Raw genomic sequence first — 6,013 nt, 5'->3', positions numbered from 1 at the left:
CTTAAACTTGAATTTGCAGTATGTACCCCCAGAAGAGCATCTTACCTGTTAGGCTGCCTTGGAATATACATAAAGCATCACAGACAGCAGGAGGTGGATGCAACAGTCCTTGAAAAAAACCCGCGGAATGCTGAAACCAACCAGCAGGCAAGAACACCACTCAATGCTGCCCCAATCAGGAATGAGCCCTTCACTGCACTGCTCCCCAAGGTCCCACAATTATACATAAGCACTGGGCTATAACTTAACGACTGCAACAAAAACTACAATTATTTTCACTCATGGAATTGGTTTATGATTTTAAGAAAAGGAAAATTTGAAAAATTTTGCACTAGTCATTTTACAATTTTCCTTACCAAACTAGTGAAACTGCCAAATATATGTAATTGTGTAGCTGATTTCATTTGCTTAGAATTATTAGGCTCAGCTCTCCTGTTGAGGGTAATCAAACCTTCCCTTCATCAAGCCAACAAATACTACTAGTACTTAATTCTGTCATGTGCCCACATAAATTTTACAAGGAGAGAAAATGACCTAAATAATGATTTCAGTTTTTAAAAATGTGTCTAATAAGAGATTTCTTTCATTATTATTTATTACTAACAAGAGCTTTATCTTCTCTGAATGTTTTAAAATATTTACTGCATGTAGCACCTCCGATCTCATGTGCGGTAGTTTACATGTGTTTTCATTTCATCATCAACATCTGAAAGCAACCATAATAGAAATAAAAACTTAAGGTCAAAAAGTTAATATTAAAATTTACAGTCTGAACTTTAGGCCAATACTCAATTCACATAAGATTTCTTTTCTTAAAAGAGGAATGGGTTCCTTGCAAGAAACTATAGTTTTTATAATACGAACTAATCACCAATTGTCATACCACTACCACTAACCTGCCTAATCCCTAGTAGTTGTCAGTTTAATATCATTTGGTAGTGTGCAATTTCCATTGAGACTGAATTTGTCCAGAGTGATGAAATGAAGCACTGGCTTACACTAACTTATTAACCAGGTTTTTTACTGAGATCATTAGCAGTAGCATATGCTGAGATCCATATCAGGACAGCTTGCTTTTATCAGTTGTTTGCATTAAAACTGACTACATTGTCACATAGCATTTAATAAGTAATTCAGGCATCTAAAATTGATATTAATTAACATTAAAAGCTAACATTTATTTAGCATTCATTAAATACCAGGCCCTCTAAGAGCTAGCAACAACCCCATTCAGTAAGAACTATTATTATCTCCATTTTATAGATATAGGAAATTATGGCCCACAGAGTGTTAAGTCACTTTAAGGTCACACAAACAGTAAATGGGGAGAGCTGAAATCTCAACCAACACTGGCTCCAAAAGTAATACAGAGAATAACAATGAGGACAAAATGTAAGGACAACCCGGGGCGCCTGGGTGGCTCAGATGGTTAAGTGTCTGCCTTCAGCTCAGGTCATGATCCCAGCATCCTGGGATCGAGCCCCGCATCGGGCTCCCTGCTCAGTGGGGAGCCTGCTTCTCCCTCTCCCTCTGCCTCTCTCCCTGCTCATGCTCTCTCTCTCTTTCTCTCTCTCTGTATCTCTGTGTCTCAAATGAATAAATAAAATCTTTAAAAAAAAAATTAAAAAAATATATAAGGACAACCCAACTCACTAAGAGATATATAGATTTCAACAAATTGAAGATTCCCATTGTTATAATGTTATAAGCATTATATAACTGACTCCCCAGGAAGAGTAAAATTACAAGCTATTGAATTGTGTGAGCCTAAAGGGTAGAGAGGAAGAACTGGAGTACCCTCAATTTATGAATGAAAGCTGGGTAGAAAAAGCAAAATTGTAAAAACTTATTAAGTAACAAAGTAAAGATGGGGTGATAGAAGGAATCTGTGAACAATATTGGGTAGTCTTAAAACTAGCAATAAGATGATCAGATGAAAAACCACGTCACAGATTTTTCTGAATTGATTCAAAGTGATGTAAAAAGATGAAAAGAAACACATAATTCTAGGTTGTGCTTGTTAATGGCTCCAAAGCGGAAGCCAAAGCTGAGACTTTGCCCGATGTGATCAGTAATGGAAGCTAGTAGAGAATTTAACAGGGTGGTAACAGATGGCAGTGAAAAATGGCAGACATGGGACGCCTGGGTGGCTCAGTCGATTAAGCCGCTGCCTTCGGCTCAGGTCATGATCCCAGGATCCTGGGATCAAGTCCCATATCAGGCTCCTTCCTCGGTGGGGAGTCTGCTCCTCCCTCTGCCTGCCGCTCCCCCTGCTTGTGCACCCTCTGACAAGTAATAAAAAAAAATCTTAAAAAACAAAACAAAACAGCAGACACAAGATGTCCTGGCTGCAAGTAAATAAGATTATCATAAAGTCAAAGAATTCACCTCTATTGATGAAGTAAGATGGAGGATGAATAGGAATTTAACAAGAATAGGAAGTCTGCACTGTCACAAAGAAGTCTACAATATGAAGTAAAATGTAAGCCTAGGACAGACTGAAAGTATGAAGACATCATTTAAATGAGCAAAATAATCAAGACTTTAGCTCCATAAGGGATGATGAAGATGGCTACTTGGGTAAATTGGCTCAACTCCTTCTTCAAAATTTTGCTCAGAAAGGAGCAAAAGGAAAGGAAAGATCTACTATTACTGAGAATGTAAAGTCTGAGAGTAAAATGGCAGAAATGATTTAAAGACCAACAAACATTAAAATACCATGGTTGGTTAGAATTAATTTTGAGACTCACGAGTCAGAGAAGACCTGTAGAGACAGTACTTTAAAATTTAAATTCCCCTCACAGACTCCAAAATAAGAGCAGAAGTGGGAATACAAATCTATGAATAGACATGTTATGAACATTTGGTCTCAAATGGCAATTCTTTTTGAAAATGGATCTCTGTATGAGCTTTGTGGCATGATTCAAAACCTGTAACTGCAGGATTCATAAGAGCTGGGTCCATCATGGATCTTTAAAAGAACTAAAACTTCTAAAATAGCAGTTCAGAAATCACACTAGCACAGAAAGTGATATAATCCCTCCCCCTTTGTCAGCATATAGAAACTATTCCAAGGCTGAGAACAGTGTCAAAGCTAACCCTACCGAAGGGGAAAATATTAAGGTAGCAGCTTTGAGTCACAGATAGCAGTAGTAGTCATGGGAAGAGTGGAGATTAATCACACCCCAGTGTTGAATGACTAATAATGGATCGGCCTGAAGCTGGTAGATTCTCCAGAGGAAGAAGGACATGTTCATATTACAGCTTGATGTCTGTGCTAGAAAGAGTTCAGACCAAGAATGAAACACTGCACAATTCCAGGGGACACCATGAACTTTGTCATCTGTTGTGGATGGCATCCCCTCCATTTGTGTAGTAACAGCCTGCCTATCCTAACCCAGCCATGCTGGTTCTAACAGCTCGCTGTGCTTGATCAAGACCTCCCAGGTTTATACGAAAAACATATCATTCCCTTCTTGTTACTACTTTCTTAACTTTATAAGGGTCTAAAATGCCAAAGAATATTCTCTCTTACCCAAACAAGTATTTGTTTTATTGAAATAAAATATTATTGCTGTATTTTTCGTATGATCCTGTCATGACATAATTTTCTTTTTTATTAACTGAGTAAAATGACTTTATGACAACAATATCAAACAACACCTGATGACTAATGGAACACCCTCTGAAGCCCCTCAAATGTGATCACTACCACAAAGAAGCTAAGGGAATGGAGTCATCTGGTCAATCACTTACTCTATGTCAGCATTTCCCAAAATTTTTTCCACAGAATATGGAATTAATATGGAATATTACTGAGTTCCACGGTCAGTAAGTTTGAAATGCCATGACTACCAGTCTGGGAGTATCATCATGTGTATTAGCCTATTAAGGCCCTGAGAAGTCATGCAGTAAAGAAATTGGTTTTGTTATCCCAGTGTTTCCCATACTTATTTGATCACAAAACTTGTTCTGTTTTGTGGAACATCAGTGATATGAGAAGACTTTGGGAAATGCCACTCAAAGATTACCACGTATACACGTATTAATTACTTGTAAACAATTAAAATAGAACATCCAAAACTAAAATAAGATTTCTTCGATGATTGCAGAGTACTAAAGGAAACTGCAGTGCCTTGGGATCAACAAACGTTGGTTGATAGCTTTATTTGTAAAATGACAAGCAAAACACCATTTACTGTATATTCAGTGATGCCAGAAATACAGGACAAAAACTATGTTTTACAGTACTCACTGTCACTTAGCACACAATTCTCATAAGATGTACAAAAATACATCAATATTTGGACTGAGCATTTTAAGTGCTCAGTAAGAACATATAATCATACTTATTTTAAAACTTGTTTATCAGAAAACATCTAAATGTCTGTCTGGGACTTCAGGAGTTCACAACCTTAACAATAATCTCTCCTCATGTTATTGACTACATTGAGAATTATCTACTGATACCAAAACAATGGCACCTACTGAAGATTATTACAATACTTACCACATTACAAAAAGAATCCAGACCAATGCTATGTACATACTTAGTACATTCTGGATTAGACCAAGTAAAATTTAACAACAAGCTGAACAGCATTCTATAAAACAAAAACAAAAAGTCAGTTAGGCTAATTCTGTCTGTTTTTCTATGCTATGGACTCATAGTGAGAAAGAAGATTGTCTTGGAACTTGATGACTGAATCAAATCTGAGTTCATTAAAGTTTATCTACATTTACCTTAAGAGAAGTTCTTTGGGTAACTTTTTGTTAATAAGGCCTTCATCATTATTTGAGAAAACCTAAAAGAAAAAAAAACAAGGACACTGTTAAAATGTTCCTCAACTAGAAAAAAAAGTTACATGATCATAACAGTGCCAATTAGTGTCCTACATACACGATACTAATTTCATGAAGCCACCGTCCTTCAATATCAATGGGTATAAAAGGAGTTTGTACCCCATCAACATTTCATAAAAATGCGACACAGCAATTTCTATGCCACATTGTATTAGAAGTTCTAGCCAAGGCTATTAGGCCAGAAAAATAAATAAAAGACATCCTGATTGGAAAGGAAGAAGTAAACGGCTTCTACTCACAGATGACTTGATCCTGTATATAAAAAATTCTAAGAAATCCATAAAAAAACCATTAGAAATAATGAACGAGTTTAGTGATACAATATACAAATATGCAATATATTTATATAAAAATAAATTGTATTTCTCTTCATTAGCAATGAACAACCTAAAAATGAAATTAAAACAATTTCACTTATGGGGCGCTTGGGTGGCTCAGTCAGTTGAACAACCAACTCTTGATTTCGGCTCATGTCATGAGCTTAGGGTCCTGGGTTCAAGCTCTGTGTCAGGCTCCATGTGCAGCAGGAAGTCTGCTTGGAGATTCTCTCTCTCCCTCTCCCTCTGCCCCCCCCTAAATCTTTTTTAAAAATCTCAATTACAACAGCATCAAAAAGAATAAAATATTTAGGAATAAATGTAAAGAAATACAAGACATATATTGAAAACCCATACAAAAAACTCTGTTGAGAGAAATTAAAGAAAACAAATTGAAACACATCTCATGTTCACGAATTCGAAGATTTAAGAGTGTTAAGTTTAGCAACATTTCTCAAACTGGTTCACAGATTTAATGAAATCTCTATCAAAATCCCAGCTGTCCTTTTTTTTTTTTAATTGAAAAGTTGAGGGGCAGGCACCTGGGTGGCTCAGTCAGTTAAGCTTCTGCCTTCGGCTCAGGTCAGGATCCCAGGGTCCTGAGATTGAGCCCCGCATCGGGCTCCCTGCTCAGTGGGGAGCCTGCTTCTCCCTCTCCCTCTGCCTGCCACTCCCCCTGCTTGTGCTCTCTCTCTGTCAAATAAATAAAATCTTAAAAAATAAATAAATAAATTGAAGAGTTGATCCTAAAACTCATATAGAAATGCAAGGGTCCCAAAAGAGCCAAAATAATCTTGAAAAGTTGGAGGACTCACACTTCCTGATTTTGAAAC

General features: G+C 36.9%; 1 long non-coding RNA gene across 1 annotated transcript; it reads right to left on the bottom strand.

The window, feature by feature from the left end:
• Positions 1-4,000: 4,000 nt before the first annotated feature.
• LOC145718465 (uncharacterized) lies at positions 4,001-5,775 on the bottom strand. The gene is made up of 2 exons (XR_014141828.1): positions 4,744-5,775; positions 4,001-4,604 (listed from the first exon to the last, which is right to left on the bottom strand). It is a non-coding gene; the product is annotated as an uncharacterized LOC145718465 (long non-coding RNA).
• Between the last annotated feature and the right edge of the window lie 238 nt (positions 5,776-6,013).

Source organism: Leptonychotes weddellii, unplaced genomic scaffold (genome assembly GCF_054177405.1).
Source record: "Leptonychotes weddellii isolate Sample4059 unplaced genomic scaffold, ASM5417740v2 HiC_scaffold_1614, whole genome shotgun sequence".
Taxonomy (NCBI): domain Eukaryota; kingdom Metazoa; phylum Chordata; class Mammalia; order Carnivora; family Phocidae; genus Leptonychotes; species Leptonychotes weddellii.
Note: the sequence above shows the minus strand (reverse complement) of the source record. Positions and strands in the feature narration are given on the sequence as shown.